The sequence below is a fragment of the Chiloscyllium plagiosum genome, unplaced genomic scaffold, assembly GCF_037043375.1.
Source record: "Chiloscyllium plagiosum isolate Xiang-an unplaced genomic scaffold, Cpla_swu_hap1 HiC_scaffold_18, whole genome shotgun sequence".
Classification (NCBI taxonomy): domain Eukaryota; kingdom Metazoa; phylum Chordata; class Chondrichthyes; order Orectolobiformes; family Hemiscylliidae; genus Chiloscyllium; species Chiloscyllium plagiosum.
In genome coordinates, this window is record NW_028270156.1 from 119601877 (window position 1) to 119624458 (window position 22582).

Genomic DNA, 22582 nt, shown 5'->3' on the forward strand with positions numbered 1-22582 from the left:
ATCAGCATAACGGGAAATCTGGAGAAAATGTCACGATGATGCTTAAGAAGATCATAAATGATGTGGCAAGATTATCTCTACCATTAATCTCCCCAAAGTCCACGTCAGTCAGATTCTACAGAATCTTGTAAGGTGGAGTGTAAAAACAGCAAGCAGCAGGAAACATTGATGGGGGTTATATATCAAAGTGAAAGCTGCAGTACAAATGTTGGGCAGTTTATAAAACAGGAAAATGAGATATACTCAATTGTGGCTACTGCAGTAATATTGTACTGTTTACATTATATCTAAACTGTGTTAACCAAACTGAATGCTAATGCTGGGAAAAATGGATTTCATGAGCATGTGTTAGATAGCTGGCATTAACATTTTGTTGAGCACAGAGCTAGAGATCAGGTTATTTAGAAATTGATGTTGGATGATCAAAAAAGCTAATTGAAATCTTTACTTTAAAAGGACCTTTTGGGAACAGTGACCACAATGCATTGGTTTTCTTTTATGCTGTTTGAGTACACGGTAGTTTTTGTTTTATTTGAAGTAACTGTTATAAATCTGAATCATGCAAACCCTGAAGGTGTGAGGAGAAAGTGGGCACTGCAGCTGCTGGAGATCAGTGGCGCTGGAAAAGCACAGTCAGGCAGCGTACGAGGAGCAGGAGCATTGTCGTTTCGGGCACAACCCTTCGTCAGGAATGAGGCTTCTGGGTCAAGGGAGCTGAGAGTTAAATGAGAAGGGGGTGTGGCAGGAGGCAGGTTGAACACTTTAACTCTCCTTTCCACTCTGTCAAGGACATGAGAGTCCTGGGCCTCCTCCATCGCCAAACCCTAACCGCCCGAAGCATGGATGGAGAAAGGTTGTTCTTCTGCCTTGGGACCCTCCACAGGGGATTAATGTAGATTTCACCAGTTTGCCCATTTCCCATAACTCCACTTTATCCCAGTCCAATCTTCCAACTCAGCACACTCCCCCCTTTTGAACGTTTCTATGTGTTCATTTTCCTTCCATAAATCTGGTCCACCCTCCTCTCCGACCTAACCCCTTCAACATCACCTTTAACTACCTATTAGGTCAACGAAAGCAGCTTAGAAAAATGCCAAGTGTTGTAGTAAGCCAGTGGATTCAGAGAAATGTAGGACCTAGCAACGGATGGCCAAGAAACCGAGAAGGAAATCAAAAAGCGAAACAGAATGCAAACAAAAGAAAAACATACAAACTGCGAAAGAAAAACATACAAACTGCGAAAGAAAAACATAAAGACTGCTAAAAAAAAGTACATCAGTGTATGAAACTAATGTTAAAACAAGGTCAAATATGGAACCGTATGCGTGCGGGCAGGGTAATTTATTGTAGAGAACAGAGAAATCACAGGGGAAAGAAACAGTTTCTTTGTGTCTATCTTCAAGGCAGAATATCCAGAAATCCTCCCAGAAATACCAAGTGACCATGGGACTTGCGTAAGTAAAGTTTAAGATCATTCTTATCAGTGTTGAGGTCATCTTTGAAAAGAAAACTGGATTGAGTATTTGTAAATCTGACAGATCAGATGTACTTCATACAAGAATATCAGACGTATTGATTGCATTGCGAATTTTCATGTTATTTTCCAATATATTCCTGAACGATATTTAGCCAATCTGGATATGGCAAAGGTTATAAATGTTATCCAACAGTTTAAGAACGGATGATGATGGAGAGTGGTGAACTACAGATCAGTTAACTTGTAATCCGCGATCGGGTGTCTCTTGGGCTGAATTACAAAGAACGTGTTACTGGATATACAGAAGGTAATGGGAAAGCTGAGGAGGATGATCATGCATCGATGAAACGAAAACCATACGTGGCAAACATTTTTTGGAACGGTTTGAAGATAATTCTTGTGGACGTAGGCAACAAGGAGCTAATGGATAACGTATGGTTGGATATTCAGGAGGATCTTTTTTAAGAACTCTCCCACTAACTTCATAAGAAAAGTCAAACTGAAATCAATTGGGAAGAACGCGTACAAATAGGAAACGAACAATTAGATTTACATTCATGTGCATGTAATTTCAATATAGAAGATGTCATGCACCAGCTGCATAGAGTGTTGCTGAGACTGAAATTCGAGTATTGAGTACCACTTGGAGTCCCAAATTAAGATAGAATATACTGACTACAGAGGAACTCCAAAAGGTATTCTCCAGCCTAATCCATAAAATGGCAAGATTCTCTGATGGGTAAACTCAGTCTGTGATCTCGAGTTTCAAAAGATGAGAGGTGATTGTAGTGAAATTTTAAAGCTCAGGAACATAGAGGGGACTGAATAACAGAGGGACATGGAGACGTGCAAGCAGGCGATATTAGGGAGAACCCCACGGTATTCTACACGGACAAGTAGAACAGAATAATCAGCAAACAGTTAGTGTCCATTAGAAACCAAAGGGGCAATCAGTGCGTCAACCCGGAGAACATTGATAGATTGGTACATGTAAACACCACAGCTGTTTTACTTGGGAGAAGGAGGATGCAGGTACAGAATTCAAGAAGATGGACCGGAAAGCTCTTGAAGAGATTGATGTAAAATACGAGCAGGGGTTTGAGGCTTTGTCTGGTATAAAATTGAACAAATCCACAGGACACTGCTGGAGTCAAGGGAAGAAATTTTAATTGGAATCTGACCACAGGGGAGGTGCCAGAGGACTGGAGAGAAGCTAATATGATTCCACTTCACAGTAGGCGTGGTAGATATTTGCCAATGTAACTACGGATGAGCAAGTATTGGATCACTGTTCGGGAAACTACGGGAGAAAATAGAGAAGGAGAAAATCGAAGTCCAATCAGAATCGTAAGGTTTGATCAGGAATAATCATCAGGACTTTATCAGAGTGAAGTCACAGCTAATGAATTTGATTGAATTAGTCTGAGAAGGTCGCTTCTTTAGTTTTGTATCAAGGCCTTTGACAAAGTTCCACATGGAAAATTGGAAAAATAATGTAAAATCTCACAATATCAAGGATAACTTGACAAGTTACAACGAAAATTGTCTTAGTGTCAGAAGGCAGAGGGTGCTGGGAGAAGTCTGTTTGTGTGACTGGAGAGCAGTGTCCCTGGTGTACCACAGAGATCAGTGCTGTGTCCCTTATTATTTGTAGCATTCATAAATGGTATAGATGTGAATCTGGAGGGGGAGGGGGAGGGGGTGGGTGGAGGGGTGGGAGATGTGATAAGTAAGTTTGTGTTTGACACAAAGATTGGCCGGGTGGTTGGCAGTGAGGAGGAAGTTCTGATTTTACAGGAAAATACAAGTGGAATGATCAGATGGGCAGATCAATGCCAAATGGAATGTGATCCTGATAAATTTGAGGTGATGCACTTTGGAAGGAGGAACCAGACATGGGGTGTACACAATGATTGGCAGCACACTAGGAAGCTCACAGGGTGTTTCTCCACACATTCCTGAACGTGACCGAACAGGGTATTGGACTAGTTAAAAATTGAACCTTGGGTGTAGCGTTTATTAATCAGGGAGTAGATTATAAGTGCTATACAGGGCTTGGTTTAGTCCAAGATGGAGTATTGTATGTCGTTCTGGGAGCCACATTACAGGAAGGATGTGATTGTACTGGAGTGGTTGCAGAGGAGATTCACCAGGATGATCCCTGGGATGGAGCATATCAGCTATGGAGAGAGGCTGGATAAGCTCGGGTTGTTTACTTTGGACAGAGAGGCTGCGGGTGATGTAATTCAGAAGGATAAGTTAACAAGGGGCATGGACAGGGTGGATAGACAGCAGCTTTTCCTGTTAGACAGAGGGTCAAGAACCAGGGAGCACACTTTTAAAGTGGGCGGCACGGTGGCACAGTGGTTAGCACTGCTGCCTCACAGCGCCAGAGACCCGGGTGCAATTCCCGCCTCAGGCGACTGACTGTGTGTAGTTTGCACGTTCTCCCCGTGTCTGCGTGGGTTTCCTCCGGGTGCTCCGATTTCCTCCCACAGTCACAAAAGATGTGCAGGTCAGGTGAATTGGCCATGCTAAATTGCCCGTAGTGTTAGGTAAGGGGCAAATGTAGGGGTATGGGTGGGTTGCGCTTCGGCGGGGCGGTGTGGACTTGTTGGGCCGAAGGCCTGTTTCCACACTGTAAGACATCTAATCTAAAAGTGAAGGGTTCGACGTTCAGAGAGGATTTAAAGATTACCTTTTTTCACCCAGAGGGTGTTGAGGTCTGAAATGTACTTCATGAAGGGGAGTTATCACTGCTAACCTCTCAACCGTTAAACGTACCTGGAAGTTTCATAACATTCCAGGCTATGGGCCTGGTGTTGGAAAGTGGGACTAATATAGATCGTGCTGTATTTCTGTTGGTACAGAAACTATGCTTCTGTGAGTGTATGATGTGGAGCTGAGCAGCTTAAGACATGAATTGGTGGGTTTCTGAAGACAATGTTCACAAAGATTATAAGAATGAACTGTTATAGCTTGTCAAATTATATCAATGTGAGCAGAATGAAAAAACAGTGCAATTTTTTTCCATGTTTGAAACCAGAGAATGGAGAATGGGCAACCGGGAAATGGCAAAACTATGAATCCACAACTTCAGTTCTGTCTTCACAGAACTTTCTGACAAGACCAGGACAACCAAGTAAGGTGTGGGAAAACGAAATAGTACATGAAACACAGAATATAGTAAGTAAATTGTTTGGGAGAAATTATTGGGACTGAAAGTAATGGTCATAGACAACACTAACATAGATATATGAAATGGGAATGATGTTTGAGAAACGGACGGGGAGACAAATGAAAGAGAAACAATTGATGTAAAACACGTGGATTTTCAGAAAAATGTTGATAAATCTCTCAGCATAGTTTGCAAAAATCAAATCTGAGTGGATTGGGGCGAATATATGGCCAGGTTTCTAGAATGGGACAGCTGGCAGGAAACAGTGAATAGAAAAAAACAGACACGTGAAGCAACAGCCTGACCTGGTATTTAAGGTCTGATTCTGTGAGTATGACTATGTCCCAGACATCCCATCACCTTCCCCGGATATCAACTGTTTCACCAGCAGGACAGACAAAGCAGACATGGTGGCACAGTGGCATACAGTTGGAAGGGAATTGCTCTGAGAGTCCACAACAGTGAACTGTATCCCAGGAAGACTCATGGCATTAGTTTACACATGAGAAAGGAAACCTCCTGCTAATTACTATGTACCAGCCTCTCCCAACTGATGAGTCAGTACTCCTCCAAGCTGACCAACACTAGAGGAAGCGCTGAGGGTGGCAAAGACACAAAATGTACTCTGGGTTGGGGATGTCAATGTCCACAAAAAGAGTGGTTCAGCAGCAGAATTCCTGCTTGAGCTGGCCGAGTCCTAAAGGATATACCGGATAGACTGGGTCTATGGCAGGTGGTGAAGGAACCCACAAGAGGGAAAAGCCATATTTGACCACAGCCTTACTAATCTGCCAGTTGCAGAAGTATCTGTCCATGACATTATCGTTAAGAGTGACCACTGCATAGTTATTGTGGAGATAAAGTCACACCTGCACATTGAGAATAAGCTCCACCAGCATAGGTGGCACTATCACCGTGCTAACTGGGACAGACTTCGAACAGATCTATCTGGGTTTCCAGAACGTGTTGCAAGTCATCAATAGCAGCAGAATTGTACTCCAGCACAACCTCATATCCTGGCATATCCGCCTCACAGCAATTACCATCAAACCAGAGGACCAACCTTGGTTCAATGGAGTGTGCAGGAGGGCAGGAGCAGCACCAGGCATACCTGACAATGAGGTGTCAGCCTGGTGAAGTCACCAAATAGGACAATCTGTGCGCCAGACAGGATAAGCACTAAGTGATAGACAGAGCTAAGTGATCCCACAAGCAACGGATCAGATCTAAGCTCTGCAGTCCTTCTAGTTCTAGATGAGAATAGTTATGGACAATTAAACAAGTCATTGGAGGAGGAGATTCCACGAGTATCCCAATCCTTAATAATGGAAAAGACCAGCACTTCAGTGTATAAGATTAGGCTGGTGCATTCACAACAATCTTCAGTCAGAAGTGCTGAGTGGATGATGCACCTCAGCCTCCTCCAGTGGCCCTCAGCAATCCAGTTACCAGCCATCAGCCAATTTGATTCACTCCACGCGATATCCAGATTCAGTTGGAGATACTGGATAACCAGAGGGTACATACTCTGACAACATTCTGTCAATAGTACTGAAATGTTGTTCTCCAGACCTTGTCACTGCCCTCACCAAGCTGTTCCAATACCGTTACAATTACATTTCCCCGATTACGTGGAAAATTACCCCAAATATCTCCTGTATATAAAAAGTCGAACAAATCCAATCCGGCCAATTACCACTCCATGAGTCTACTCTCGATCATCAGTAAAGTGGTGGAATGTCTCAGTGCTTTCAAGCTGCACCTCCTCAGCAGTCACCTGGTCAATGACGCCCAGTTTGGGTCCCACCAGGGCCACTCAGCTCCTGACCTCATTACCTTGGTTAAACATGGACAAAGGAGCTGAATTCCAGAGGTGGGGTGAGAGTGACAGTCCTTTAAAACAAGGCTGTCTTCTCCCAAGTGTGGCATCAAGGGGCGTAAACAAAACTGGAATCAATGGGCATCAGGGGCAAACTCCCCGCTGGTTAGATTCATACCTGACCCGTAGGAAGATGGTCATGGTTGATAAAGGCCAGTCAACTCAGCTCCAGGGCAAGTCTGCTGGAGTCCCTCAGGCAGTGGCCTAGGCCCAAACATCCTCAGGGCTGCTTCATCAATGACATTGCCTCTATTCTAAGGTCATAAGTGGGGATGTTTGCCAATGATTGCACAATATTCAGCAACATTTGTGGCTCCTAGGATACTGAAGCAGTCCATGTCCAAATGCAACAAGATCTGGCCAGTATCCAGGCTGGAAAGTGGCAAGTAATATTCACGTCACAGAAATGCCAGACCGTGACCATCACCACTAAAATACAATCTAACCGCTGTCCCTTGGCATTCAATGGTGTTACCATCAATGAATCCACAGTGGGCTGCAGCGGTTCAAAAAGGCAGCTCACCACCACCTTCTCAAGGGGCAAACAGAAACAGGCAATAAATGCTGGCCGAACCAGTCACACCCAGATTCACGAAATAAATAAATTGAAAAAACAGATTTTTTTTTTTAACAGAGGAAGGTTGCTGAGGTATCATAGGGATCGGTGCTCGAGTACCAGCTGTTCACAATATCCATTAAAAATGTGGTTGTGGGAATCAAATACAACATATCACAACCTGCTGAGAAAACTAAAGGATGTTGCAATTCGAGTGGGTGAGGAGGTTGAAAAAACGTTTTAAGGTGACTAAGGCAAGTGGAGTGAATGGGCAAATATGTGGCAGATGGAGAGCGATATGGGTAGAGGTGACGGTGTGCCCTTTGGTGGGAACAAGAGATTGGCAGCTTTTCATTTGAAAAGGGATTGTTTGAAACATGTTGATCTAAAAAGCGACATATGCTCCTTTTTATTGTTTCTTTCTGCGCAGACCTCCGAGGTCCCTGCAGCACAGTGAGGTCTGAACCCAGAAGTCAATACTGGGAATGGCATTCACACGCTGCCCAGTGTACATAGACCCACCAAGTGGGGAGCTGTAACATTGCAAAAGATCTGGATCTCCCTGTGGACCAGTCACTGAAAGCAATATTGCAGGAACAGAAAGCAGTTAGGAAGATCAATGATGTTCTGACCTTCATTTCAGGGGGATTTGAATCCAGGAGTAAGGGTGTCTAACTGCAGCTGTACAGAGTGTTGTTGAGACCCCCTCTCAAATATTGTGCAGTATTGTGTGCAGGTTTGGTCTCAGTATCTAATAAAGGACAAACCTGACATTGAGGGAGTGCAGTGAAGGATGACCAGACCGATCTTTGTGATGACAGGCTTGTTGTGGGAGCAGAGTTTGGGGTGACTGGGCCTGTATTCCATGGGGTTTAGGAAAATGGGTGGAGGTCTCAGTGAGATATATAAAACTCGGACAGGGTGAGAAGGATTGGAAGCAGGGATAATAATTCCCCAGGCTCTGGTGTCTAAAACAAGGGTACAGAGTATTAGGTACAGACAGACCATTCTGCAATGAGATGACAATAAATGTCTGCCCTCAGCGTCTGGTGAACCTGGGGAATGCACTCGAACCTGGAAGCCAAGACACTGAATATAAATACGGATGTAGAGACAGTAAAGGAATGGTGGGAGAGAAGGAGAACGATATGGAAATAAAGGGCCAGGTATCATTACATTGAATTGGGTAGAAAACTCGACAGACCAAATGGACTACTGCACTTCCTACTTTATCACTTCCCACGGTTAAACACATTCAGGGATGTGTACAGTGTGTGGGAAAAGTGCATTGAGGAGATGTTTGAACATGAACTGGAATGGGGAAGGCTCAATGTGTTGTATGGCCGACTCCATTCCCGATGTTTCTGTGCAGTGTGTAAATGTTGTCACAAGCTCTCAGATGTTAGGAAGGAGGTCTCTGCAGGGTCAACAGGACTGTGTTTCTCGTTGCCTTTTCCGATACTGAGGCTGGGCCCGGGTGTTTTTTCTGGTTTTATCCTTTAGACCTCGGAACAGTTTGATACAATAGAATGTCCTGGTTGGCGGAATCAGAGACCATTGAAAAGTTTACCACATGTCTGTGTGTCTGTAGTCACGTTTAGGCCAGACCAGGAAAGCACGGGAGATTCACTTTCTGAAAGTACATTTGTGAAGCAAATTGGTGTGTACAATCGACATTGGCTTGAAGGTCATTATTTACGGACACCAGATTTTGCATCTTAATATTTTGTCAATTGTGTTTAACTTCCACCAGCTGCCAGAGCATTAGCCTGGTCTGGATTAGTAATAAAGTGACCTTTCCACAGTAGCACCATCTCGACATGGGGATCTATCTGAAATTATACTGAGCAGGTTATTTCTGTGCTGTTTGATAACTCTGTCAAAAAGAACTCCCACCAATTTGACTGTCGTGGTCTGTCTGAGGGGGAGGTAACTGCTCAGATTGTAATTATAATCCTCTTAGGAACTGGATATTTTTGAGTAATTTTCCACATTACCAGGGCGATGTCAGAGTTGGAGCTGGAATGAAACAGCTTCCCCAGGGACACGGCTTGTTGTGCAGCACAAGTCTTCAGTCCTATTGCAGGAATGGGGTCAGGGACCATTGTCTTTTTCGTACGTACTGTGTTCAGCTGTTTCTTCATGTCACGTACAGCAAATTGACTTGGTTGAAGACTGGCATCTGTGATTCTGTGGGTATCATGGCGAGGGTGAGGTGGTTCATCAACTCAACACTTCTGGCTGAGGTTGGTGCAGCTACCTCATCCTGGTCTTTTACACTGATGTGCGGAACTGTTTGATTACTGAGGATGGGGATATATGGGATCCCTTTGCTCCAGTCATTTGTTTAATCATTCATCAACATTTATGACAGAACGTGACAGGATTGCGGAGCTTCGATCAGATCTGTTAGTCAAGTGTTGTAGCTTTAATTGGTTCACGTCAGGTTTAGGTTCACGTGGTTCTGATCCAGTCATGTTCACCCACAGTCATTACTGAAACATAGATCGTATTGATGGCAATGGCAGACTGAGGAAATTATTCGAGGCTAAAAGTTACAGGTTGTGGTTGAATGCTGTTCTGCTTCTCCAGCTGCTGTAGTCTGCAGCACTACATAAATACGCAGTTTTGAGCTGCAATATTTGCAATGCAATTCTGCTGTCTGTCCCCTCGTTCACATCGAGACCCATTCACCCATCAGTCATGTACTCAGTGACCTACTCTGGTTTCTGATCTGGTAACACTTCCATTTTCATACTCTCATTCTGCTGAGGGTCTCTCTCCGGGTCATGCCTTCAATCTGACACATTCTGCAAAACCAATTAAATCATTTTAGTTCAATTGTTTAATTAATCTGAATCTTTTTCCTTAGTAATACCATCTTCTGTATTTAAAGTGAATGCCTTTCCCTCTGTTTCTCTCCCTGACCATGATTAAGAGCTCTGCAGTGTCAGTGATGTTAGCCTTCTGATGTTTCAGAGCCAATGAATTCTCTGGATTCCCAATCATCTTCACCACATTGTATGTTTCCTCTTTTGGTTTGATGCCTTATTACTCATGGTTGCCTTGTCCTGCCATGAGTATGTTTCATCTCCTTTGGGAGAATTTCTGATATCCTCCAAAATATCCCCAGAAATTCCAGCTTTTCCTGTTACATGGTCTGCCCTGCTCAGTTCTCCTTCCAATTGACTGTGACCAGCTCCTTCCAAATGTCTTTGTAATTACATTGCTCAATTATAATCACATTACATCAAGAAGAGAGCAATAGATATAAACCTGAAGAAGGAGCTTTAAGAGAAGGGACGCAAAGAATAATTGGTAAATTTCTTAACTCGCTGCAAGGAGAGAAAGAGAGAGAGAGCATATAGATGATGAAATGTGAAATATGAGAAATCTAGATTATTAAAAGAAGTAGTAGAACATCCCCAATGTTTTGGAAACCTCTGTGTGCTGTGGTCCTTTGTACAGTACATGTACAATGGAGCAATATGTTCAAATGCTGAGTCTGATGTCAGAAATTTTATCTCCAATGATATGACAGACACCAGCTTTGGAAAGAACCCAACAGGCCAATATATTGAATTCTGGTAGAAAGGGGATTAACTGAAATAAGCTGGGACACCAGAAGCAAGAATTTATAATACATATCCTGATAAGAATGAGAGATTGAAGTGGAGATTTCCAGAAAAGGACGGAACGTTGAGAGAAGGGGAACATATCATTTTAGATGAGAATCAAATGATGTTTTAATGTTTTATAAATTTTAGACATCATATGCATCACTTTTCGTTAACTGTGTCTCCGTTGATCATTTAGAATGTGTTGTGCACGTATGAAAAATGTTACATATCTGCACACATACATTAATTAAACAGTGTGTATAAAATCATTCTTCCGCCATTGAAACTGTCCTGTTGTCGTGTTACCAGGATACATGAACACCAACTATCCACCAAAAGACATGACCCATTATCACTATGTTCCATACATACAGACAAAGAAGGGCATCACTTATATTGGGACAACGCACGCACTTACCAAGACACGCAAGGACGTTCTTAGAGGAATTTACATTCTGACCAGAAGTCCGTCAATAAACACAGCAATTTTGATCCTATCTACCTTCTCTTGTAAAAACAAAAGAACTGGAAATGACATCACCCATCTTAAGAACCCAAGACCTATAAATAGAGAGGCGCGACATACCACCAGCGCTTCAGCAGAGATTCTCACTGATGATGTTAATTAGTCATAGTGTCGAATCGTCAGAAAACAAACCTTCAAGCACAGCGAGCTAACTTGCATACATGCAAACTGTTATTTTTCTTTTATAGTGGAATTTGGGAGTTCTTGTCACTCATGTATTAACAGATTACGAGGTGAGGTGAGCTTTTTTGGGTTTGTGGTTTTAATTAACAGAAATGCTCGACAAAGATATCTTCACAGTTCGGGGCCCTGCCATAAGGGACTTGGGTAGATTTGAACAGATTTCGGGTACAAAATGTCCCAGCAAATTCCAACACGTTGCAATTAGTGACCTAGTTCTTCAAATAAAATCTGTTTAATTTTGTTTACTGGTGGTTGTTTAAATTAAAACTGATGGAAATGGCTCTTAACATTAGTAAAGAGGATCCCAAATTTGCCAAGAAAGTTGAGAAAGACAGAAGCAGGACATTTATTAGAATTAGCAAATAGGTTGGAATTGGGTTTAACCACGGACAGAAGGAAGGTTGAAATTACAATGTAGGAGAAAGTGAGGTCTGCAGATGCTGGAGATCAAAGCTGAAACTTTATTGCTGGAACTGCACAGCAGGTCAGGCAGCATCTAGGGAACAGGAGATTCGACGTTTCGGGCACAGGCCCTTCTTCAGGAATGAGCAGAGAGTGTTCAGCAGGAGAAGTTAAAAGGTAGGGAGGAGGGACTTGGAGGAGGGGCGTTGGAAATGTGATAGTGGAAAGAGGTCAAGGTGAGGGTGATAGGTCGGAGTAGGATGGAGGCGGAGAGGTCAAGAAGAAGACTGCAGGTCAGGAAGGCGGTGCCGGGCTGGAGGGAGTCGGATGAGACTAGGTGGGGGGAGGGGGGATGAAGAAACTGGTGAAGTCCAAGTTCATCCCCTGCGGTTAGAGGGTTCCCAGTCAGAAGATAAGACGCTCCTCCTCCGACCGTCGCGTTGTTGTGGTTTGGCGGTGGATGAGTCCAATGACCTGCATATCCTCGGTGGAGTGGGAGGGGGAGTTGAAATGCTGTGCTACAGGGTGGTTGGGTTGGTTCGTCCGGGTAGCTGCAGCCGGTGTGGCCTCCTCTATATTGGGATCTACTGCATCCGCTGCAGCCGGTGTGGCCTCCTCTATATTGGGGAGACAGGCCGCCTACTTGCGGAGCGATTCAGAGAGCACCTCTAGGCCACCCGGACGAACCAACCCAACCCACCCTGTAGCACAGCATTTCAACTCCCCCTCCCACTCCACCGAGGATATGCAGGTCATTGGACTCATCCACCGCCAAACCACAACAACGCGACGGTCGGAGGAGGAGCGTCTTATCTTCCGACTGGGAACCCCCCAACCACAGGGGATGAACTTGGACTTCACCAGTTTCTTCATCCCCCCTCCCCCCACCTTGTCTCAGCCGAATCCCTCCAGTCCAGCACCGCCTTCCTGACCTGCAGTCTTCTTCTTGACCTCTCCGCCTCCATCCTACTCCGACCTATCACCCTCACTTTGACCTCTTTCCACCTATCACATTTCCAACGCCCCTCCTCCAAGTCCCTCCTCCCTACCTTTTATCTTCTCCTGCTGAACACTCTCTGCTCATTCCTGAAGAAGGGCCTGTGCCCGAAACGTCGAATCTCCTGTTCCCTAGATGCTGCCTAACCAGCTGTGCTGTTCCAGCAATAAAGTTTCAGCTGAAATTATAATGTAGTTGGTCAAGAACATTGATGTATCAGAGAAACAGACAAGTGCAATCGAGTTAGAAAAAACTTAAATTGCAAATATGGCAACTGAAGTTAGAAGATAAAGAAACAGTTAGAAAAAAGAGAAGGAGAGGAAAAAGAAAGTGAGAGAGTATTTGAGATTTAGAAGTTGTGAATTAGACAAGAAAGTTAAATTAACAGGATGGATATGAAGGGATAACATCGGGATATATACAACAATGTTAGTACTTTGCCATATTTCGGTGAGAAAAATGTCAAAACCTTTTTTATTTCATTTGAAAAAATAACTCGGCAGATGACGTGGACAGTGAACTTGTGGGTAATGCTAGTTCAGACTAAGCTGGTGGGCACAGCTGGTGAGGCATGTGCAGCGCTGTCAGATGGGGGGTCAAGAGATTATGCAGATGTCAAATTGGCTATTTTGATTGGCTATGAAATGGTACCAGAAGCACATAGACAGAGGTTCATAAAAATTGAGACGGAACTTGGTCAGACTTATGTTAAGTTTGAAAGAATTAACTACAGTCATTTTGATAGATGGGTGTTGGATTTAAAAATAGATAAGACCTGTGAGGCTCGAAGTGAGATTATTCCACTGGAGAAGTTTAAAGACTCACTTCCAGAGATGGTAAGATTTCATGTGCACGAACAGGAAGTTCAAGAAGTGAGAAGCGCGGCAGAAATGGCAGGTAAATATGCGTTGGTGCATGAGATGAAATTTAGCTTCCGGGAGAATTTTCATGCGATGAGGGATAGAAATTGGGAGAAGGGAAGTTCATACATTACAAAGCGAACAGTAGCGCACAATAGTTTACCACAAGTGAAAAAAGAAGCCCAAAGGGGTTGAAAGGCGGTGAAATGCCTCAGGTGGTCTCAGTATAAGGCAGTGTAATACATTAAATGACAGTGCCGATGGTTTAAGAAGGGCGCTGGGAAAAGGTGTTTTCACTGCAGTAAGTAGGACACACTGTGATGGTCGTTGAAGGAAGGCATTTTGGGGAAAGATGTGGTAAAAGAGGCTAAGCCCAGTGGCATTAGTGAAACTGGTAAAGGAGACCCCAAGTAGAGCTGAGGAGCTGCAGGAGAGTATACAGCCAAGGCAGGGGCTGGGTATGGAGTCAGTACTTGATCGCTATAAAGAATTCACCTCTGTAGATAAAGTTTACTCAGAAAGATCAGGGGGAGAAGGACAAGAAGTTATAATTTTGTGAGATATTGGATCTGCTCAGTCTCTCATAGTTGAGAAGTGAGGCTTCGGAAAAGCACAACAGATCTTGCAGCATCCGAAAAGCAGAACAATCGAATATCAGGCAGACACCCATCTTCAGGAATGTGGTGGGGGTACAATGGGGCTGAAAGATAAATATGAGCGTAGCAGCTGGTCCTGTGGGAGGGTCATTGGGGAGGCAATAAGAAGATGTAGGTGGGAGTAATAATGAATGGAATGAAGCAGGTGACAGATAAAAAAGCTGAAACTTTGACGATTTCCCGTGGGATGACACATTAGTATTGCCAGCAGTGGTAGGAAATCCCTTCAAAGCCAGGTTTAGTGGCCCCTTTCAACTGAAAAAAAATGTTGAGTCAGTTAAACTATCTGGTAAAGGTACTGGATATGACAAAAATGCTAGAAACTGTCATGTGAATGAATAATGCTCCAGATACATTGAAGACTCAGGAACAGAGTTGTGGCCAGCTGCATAAATTGTGCAGTTTATTTGTATGATGTAGTGATCTTTAGCAAGTGAGTGAAAGCTCACGTGTTATATTTGGCAGAGCATGTTGAATGATTGCAAGAAGCAAACTTGGTAATAAACTTAGAGAAAACAGAATTCGCGAAGGTAGAAGTGATGTTCTTGGAACATTAAATTGGACATGGAAGGTTGACCCCACGGAACACAAATACGAACGGCTTTGAGGAATTTCCACGACCATCCTCGAAGAAAGTGGTGCTTCGATTTTTGGAACTGAGTGGATTCTATCGGAAGTTTGTTGCAAACTTCAGTAGCATATTGGAACCCCTGATGGATTTATTAAAGAAGAACACAGAATTGTGGTGGACAGAATAATGCCAGGAGGCATTAGAGAATTTTAAAACCGGATTAATCATCGCACCAGTTTTAGCTGCACCAAATATTTTGAAAATTTTGAAAATTGTATTTGATGCTAGGGGTGTAGGTGTCGGAGAAGTATTGATACAGCAAGATTATGTTGGAATTGAATGGCCAATTAGCTACTTGTCGGAAAAAACAATATCCACCAGAAAAAAATACAAAATCTCCCTTATTGTAAAAGAATGATTAAGTTTCGCACGGGACTGACAATATTTTGATGTTTGGATTAGTGGTGCTGGAAGAGCACAGCAATTCAGGCAGTCCGAGGATTTTGCCTGTCCTTGGATGCTGCCTGAATTGCTGTGCTCTTCCAGCACCACTGATCCAGAATCTGGTTTCCAGCATCTGCATGCATTGTTTTTACCACAATATGTTGATGTTTATATGACAAACAAACTGTCAGATATGGTTGTGGACAACAACAACACTCTCACTTTTTTTAATATTTAAAGAACATAATATGAGACTATTTCATTGGAGTCTTATGTTACCGATTTTAACCTTACAAAACGTACATGCAGTGGGTCCTAAAATGTGATAGCAGATGTGTTATCCCAGATTTAAAGGAAAAAGTTTCGACAAGATTAGACTTATTGCAGTGTCGTATTTGTGTGCAGAATTAATATGTATGGTATGGCTGAGATTAATACTTTTGAAATTCATAATCATGGGATTAAGAATTAGAGGAAAAGAAATGAAACCATTTTTTTCATTCTGCTGGTTCATATTTATTTTTCTGAAGCATTGAGGTCTTATGACACCGAAGGCATGTCCCGTCACTTTCAGACAGAACGGGTTTTGCTGAATAGAAAGTACAGCCACAGATGCCAGCTAAAGGTCACTCTGTTCCACATGTCACCATTAGCTGGGGAATGGATACCTGAGTTTTGGTTTCTGTATTGACAACAATTCAAATAAAACCAAAGAGTTTAAGTAACGCTCAGGATTCCAGAATCCAACGGAATTTGAATATTATTGTTTGGACACCTGGAAAGCAATCAAATTATGAGAATTATTGTATCATGGGGAGTATTTTGAACACTAGAGGGAGAGCCACTGCCATCCAACAGCAGTGTAACTGCTGTAGAGCAGGAGTGTTAACTGGCCATTTCAAACACTTTCCATCAAATATACATGTCCATTTAAAAGCTACTTGCAATATATTAAAAAATGACCCAGGGAGATCAGCAGCTGGAAGGGTGAACACAGCGGGGAAGATGGATTCTGTGTGGTCTTGAGATTGTAATGGAATGTAGGAAATCTGTGTTGCTCATATTTTAAAAGATTACGAGCTTTTCTGGGTGTTGGCCCATATCCTTCCAGTCCTTTCCTATCCACATATTTATCCAAATGCTTTTGAAATATTGTTAATGTACCCCCTCAGCCCCATCTGCTGGCAGCTCAACCACGTACTATCTCTGGGTAAAGAAGTGACCCCCCAGGTTCCCTTTTATTCCTTCTACTTTAACCTTAAACTGATCCCATCCAGTCCTCGATTCTCTACACCTTGGAAAAAGACTGAGAGCATTGACCCGATTCATATCCCTCGTGATCTTATATAGCTCTATTAGGACACCGTCATTTTCTTACACGCTAAGGAAGATGTCCTAGCTTGTCCAACATCTCCCTATAACTCAGACCATCGGGTCCTGGCAACGTCTTTGTGAATTTCTTCTGCACTCTTTCTAGTTTAATAACATCCGCCTGATAACAAAGGTGACAAAACTGAACACAATACTCCAAGTGCGGCCTTACCAAAGTCCTGTGTAACTGCGACATAAATTCCCAACATCTATACTCAACTTCCTGCCTGATGAAGGCCAGTGTGCGAACAGCCTTCTTCACTGCCCTCTCTACATGTGACTCCAGTCTGAGAGAACAGTGCATCTGAACACCAAGGTCTCTCTGCCCACTACAACCCTTAAGGCCCTCTCATTCACCGTGAAACTCTTACCTTGATTTGATTTTCCATAATGCAATATCTCACACTTCTATATTCAATTCCATTTGCAATTTCTCTGCCCACTTCCCCACCTGATTACGGTCCTGCTGCAATTTATGATCATCTTCCTCACTGAACATGCTCCCACTCACTTTAATGTCATCTGCAAACTTACTAATCATATCTTGTACATTCTCAACCAAATCATAGATAACAAACAGCAATGGACCCAGACTCCAGTCTGACAAGCATCCTTCCACTAAACCCTCTGCTTCCTACCATCAAGCCAACTGTGTATCCAATTGGCCAGTTCCCCCAGCATTCCATGTGATGTAACCTTCCTGAACAGCCTACCATGTGGAAACTTATCAAAGGTCTTACTGAAATCCATAGAGACTATGGCTGCTGCTCTGCCTTCGTCAACTTTCTTGGTCACTTCATCAAAGAACTCTAACAAATTTGGGAAGCATGATCTCCCACTCACAAGTCTATGCTGACTTCTCCGAATCAAACCCTGTGTAAGTAATGGGTACAGTCAATGGTATGCTGTCCTTCATTTTATGATGATTCGAGAACATAAGAAAAGCCATCTTCCTGCTATTGTACAGCCTTGCTGAGAGAGCATCTGGGGCACTCTGTACAGATGTGATCTCCTTTGTAAGGAATTATCTCCTTACCACAGATACGAGTGATGGTAACATGAGGATAGAGTGAAGAAGCTGAGTGTTTAATCAGTAGAGCTGTGAGAGACGAAGAGATGGTGATGCTGAAACGCGAGGAGTGGCAGCGATCACTTATTTCCAAAAGAGACATTGATAGGGTGAGAAATTCCATACTTTACCCAGGATTGATTGGTTTGATTTATTGTCACGTGTGCCTCAGTACAGGGAAACACTTTATTTATGAGCAGTGGAGGCAGGTCATCGTAAGGATGAACTGGCAGATCATAGGGTGGAAATAGGCTTGGACAGAATAAGGCGTTCAGGTTACACTGAACAGGACGTGCACTAGACAAGATCAACATTAGTAATACCATCATTATTTGAACTTAGAGAGTCCATTAATCAGTCTAACGTGACTTTCCTAATAGTTTATATGTCTTAATTAACTCTTCCCACGTTATTGTGCAGTCGGTGTGTGAACCTGTACTGAACGCCATGTTGCTCACAATCCCTAACAGCAGCCACAATACATTCCATCTGAAACAGGTGGCCATTCCCACCAGCTTCCGCCCTACATAGAAACACCAGGCTGTCTTCTCGGAGATGAAAGATGCCTTTTTGAGACTTCACACAAGACATATGGCTTCCCTCCTCACCACTAGAAAACCACGTTAAATGTGTATCATGAGCGACGGCGCCACGGGGAACAACGTGGAGCAATCTGTCTGTGCAGCCTCTGCTCCACTTGGTCATCATACTAGAGCATCATTAGGAGATAGAGACGACTGTGGGTGCTGGAGATCAGAGTAGACAGTGGTTTGCTGGAAAAGCACAGCAGGAGAGTCGACGTTTTGGGCATAAGCCATTCATCAGGATCAGCATCAATTATCTCATTCTGTCCCCGTGTAAGTGCATTGAGGTGGGAATGGCCTCCTGCTGTTCCTGTGTAAGTGACTCAAGGGATTGAATGGCTTCTTCATCGTCTATTTGGACAGGGCCAAGAGCCTGATTGGGTTACCCCTGGTTCCTGTTTGACAGCTCGATGTGCTGACAAGTGTGAAGATGTTGCAGCTTTAAGAGGTTATTTTGTCCTGTTTTTTTTAAGAGAGAGAGATTGAATGATCGTTACCAAGCTGGCGAGTTAAGACCACTTGAGTAAACAGCTAGGGAAGCCTTGTGTTTATTTTAATAAAGACTGAATGGATGTGGCCAGCTCTCACAGATTAGGATCTCTGGGTTTTGCTTTCTCAGTAATAACAGAAACTATTGGGATCTCCACAGAGTTGGAAGCTTCAGTGACTATCTCTTAATTTTCTCTTGCTGCTGTTTTTAATTCCTGGATTGGAGAAATATTTGTGACATTCTGTGTCTGAATATTCCTTTTTGCCAAGGGCTGTGGTTATGCGATTTTCCTGTATTGGGACAGTTCATTAGTAAAAGCTCCACGATCTATTATTCAGTTAACTTGGCCAATAGAATTAAGTTATTCTAAATTTCCCTTTCCTTGGTTTCATTTGATCTTCCGTGTTTAAATAAATGATGTTTTGCTACACAACGAGTAGTTTGACCAGTCACATTGCATCTGGAACAGACAGTTTACATTTCATTTAAAATATGAAAATATTAGTGTCTAGGTGACCGCCCTCAAATATTTTTGAGGGGCTCTGGCGTGGTCCATCACACTAGACTCCTTCCCTTCCTGAGTTATATGCGGGAGGCACTTAATGGGCTGTCCCTGTTCTTCTCCAATACTGTCAATGGTCTGAATGACTTCCTCATATTCCTGTGAAACCAGAGTGAGATTCTGAATGAACTCTTGTTTTACTGTGGCAATGTGCAGTGTCAGGCAGTGCTGTTACATGAATGTTAGAGACACTTTACCGGAACAAACCTGAGTGGTGTCTGGGTCTTGCTGCACATGGACAGAGACCAGTTCAGGAGCTGACGAGGGACAAAACGCTCTGAACATTGTGGAATCTTCAGTGACCATCCCCACATTCTGATCTTATGGTGGGGAGGGTAGTGGCGGGGAGACATTGATGAAGAAGCTAAAGATGTTTGTGAAGAGGAAGCTACCCTGAGGATCTCCCACAGAGCTGACCACATGACTGAGATGATAAACATCTTCCTTTGTGCCATGTTTGACCCAAAACACTGGAGAGTTTACTCTGATTCCCATTAAGTCCAGTTTTGTTAAGTTCCTTGATGCTTCAGAAGTTAACCACTGCCTTGATATCAGGGCCAGTCATTTTTACCTGAACCCTTGTGTCAGCCTCTTTTGTTCATATCAAGAAGCCATGATAGAGGAGCAGCGAGTGCTTTCTTCAAACAGGTGGGATTGAATGTCAGGATTTCTGTTCTCAACACTGTTCGGGGAGCTAGATGACTGAAAGTATTTCAAGACAAGATCGATGGATATTGACCTGTCAGAGAATTGAGGGCTATGAAGAATTGGGAATGAAAGAGGATTTGAGACCAAGAGCATATCAGCCATGATCTCAGGGAAGGACAAGGCAGGTTTGGGGAGTGAACGACCTGCCCCTGTTTCTAATGTACTCACATTCTGTTATTGGAACGTTAGTGTGTGTTATTTTCATGAATGTGCAATTACTGAATATTGCAGCCAGGGAGACCAGAGGATATTGTGAATCATCTGTGGGTGAGATAAGTTGTCTATATTCTCAATGAATTTGGGTCGACAATATGACCAACAGATGAAGCACAAGTTGCAGAGAGGGGAAATTTTGTGAAGCGAGATGAGGGGCCTCTTTCATACCCAGCCTGGGTTTTCCAATTACATTTCCTAAATCACCTCAAAGTGTGTGGGACTGTCTTGAAGGGCTGAATGGTCTCCTCTGTTTCTGTGCATCAGATTATAGATATAAGTAGCCTCGAACCGCTCCTGTCTAGCAGGTATGAGGGGCTGAATGGAACACAGAAACATGGGACTGAGGAGCAGGAGTGGGCCATTAGACACTTTGATCCTTCTCCACTAGGCAGTAAGATTGTGGCTGATCAGGTTGTGGACTCAGCCCCACTTTCCTGCCTGTGTCCCATTATCCGTGACTCACTTCCCTGTCAAATATTTAACTAACACAGTTTTCAGTCCATCTGAACATCGAGGCACAATAAAAACTTCTAGTGAAGAGATTTCCCACTTGAAAGGTCCTTTAATAATTTTTCGTCATTCTACTTATAGAATCAGAGAGTCCTGCACAACGGAAACAGACCCGTTAGTCCATCTGTTCACTCCGGTCAGATATCAAATCTGATTTAGTCCCATTTGCCAGCATTTGGTCAATATCCCTCCTGTGGTTGTACCCAACGTGACCACTTCCTCTGACAGCAATTTCTGTACACACAACACTCTCAGTGTGAAACATTTATCTTCAGATCCTTTCTAAATCATTCGCCCTCTCGCCTTCAACCGATGCTCTCTTGTTCTGGACTCCCCTATACTGGGATCAGAACGTGGCTATTCAGAATATCCATTCCCCTGATGATTCTATACACCTCTATAATGTCACCCCTCAGCCTCTTACACTCCAGGTTGAAACACCTCAACCTAATCAACCTCTCCCCGAAGCTCAAACCTCCAGTCCTGGGTCATCTGTATAAATCTTTTCTGCAGACAACCGAGTTGTACACAGTATTCTTAAAGTGGCCTCACCAACATCCTGGGAGAGTTGGATTTGGCTGAATTCCCTTTGCTTTAGACAGTGAGGAGATTCCAGTGAATTCTGGTTAGGGATCACCCAAGGCGTAGCACGGTGGTTAGCACTGCTGCCTCACAGCACCAGGGAATTGGGTTTGATTCCAGCATTGGGAGACTGTCTATGTGGAGTTTGCACATTCGCCCCTTGTCTGTGTGAGCTTCTAATGGGTGATCCAGTTTCCTATCACAGCTCAAACTGTGTAGGTTCGGTGGATTGGTCATTCTAAATTATCTGTAGTGTTCAGGGATATCTAGGTTACGTACATTCGTCAGAGGTAAATATAGGGAAATGGATTGGGAAGGTGGATATGGACCTGTTGGCCCGAAAGGCCTGTTTCCACCCTGCAGGGATTCCATTCAATTAGAATGGTAACGATGACTTTAGAGGTTCTTTTTTTAGATCGCACACATTGCTGTGATGAGGAACAATAAAGGAGTGAGAGTGCAAGAGGCCGTTCCTTCTCAGGCAGATTACATTGTCTCCCTCTCTGAGCTGAATCACACAGGAATGTCATCCTCTCCCAAACTGTACCATGTGAGTTCTCCTTGTACATTGTCCAAACTATGCCCCCATCACATTCCCTGTTCCATGTAGGTGCACCATTGCTGCTGTCATACATACACAGAGCCATACCCTTAGCAGAAAATGGTCTCGGTCATTTTGAAATATGTTTACATGTCCCTGCGTCATTAAAAAAATAAAATGTTTAATTTATTCAGAATACCTGTGTTAAAATGAACGCTTTTTTAAACAAATACAGAAATTGCTGGAAAAGCTCCTTTTACATGCTGTACATGCTGTAGTTGTACCAGCCTCCACCACTTCCTCTGGCAGCTCATTCCATAAACACACCACCCTTTGTGTGAAAAGGTGTACTTTAGGCCTCATCAAAACCTTTCCCCTCTCACTTTCAAACAATGCCCTCTCGTATTGGACGCCCCTAACCTTGGGAAAACCCCTGACTACTCACCCTATCCATAACCGTTCGGATATTATAAACCGTTACTGCTGTGAAATGTGGCCCCAATCAACACGAATGGCTGTACTTTCAGTTATCCTGGGCCTAAATTCTGAAATTCAATACTGACACCTCTTCCTTCTCTATCAAGTCACAATTCTAAATCC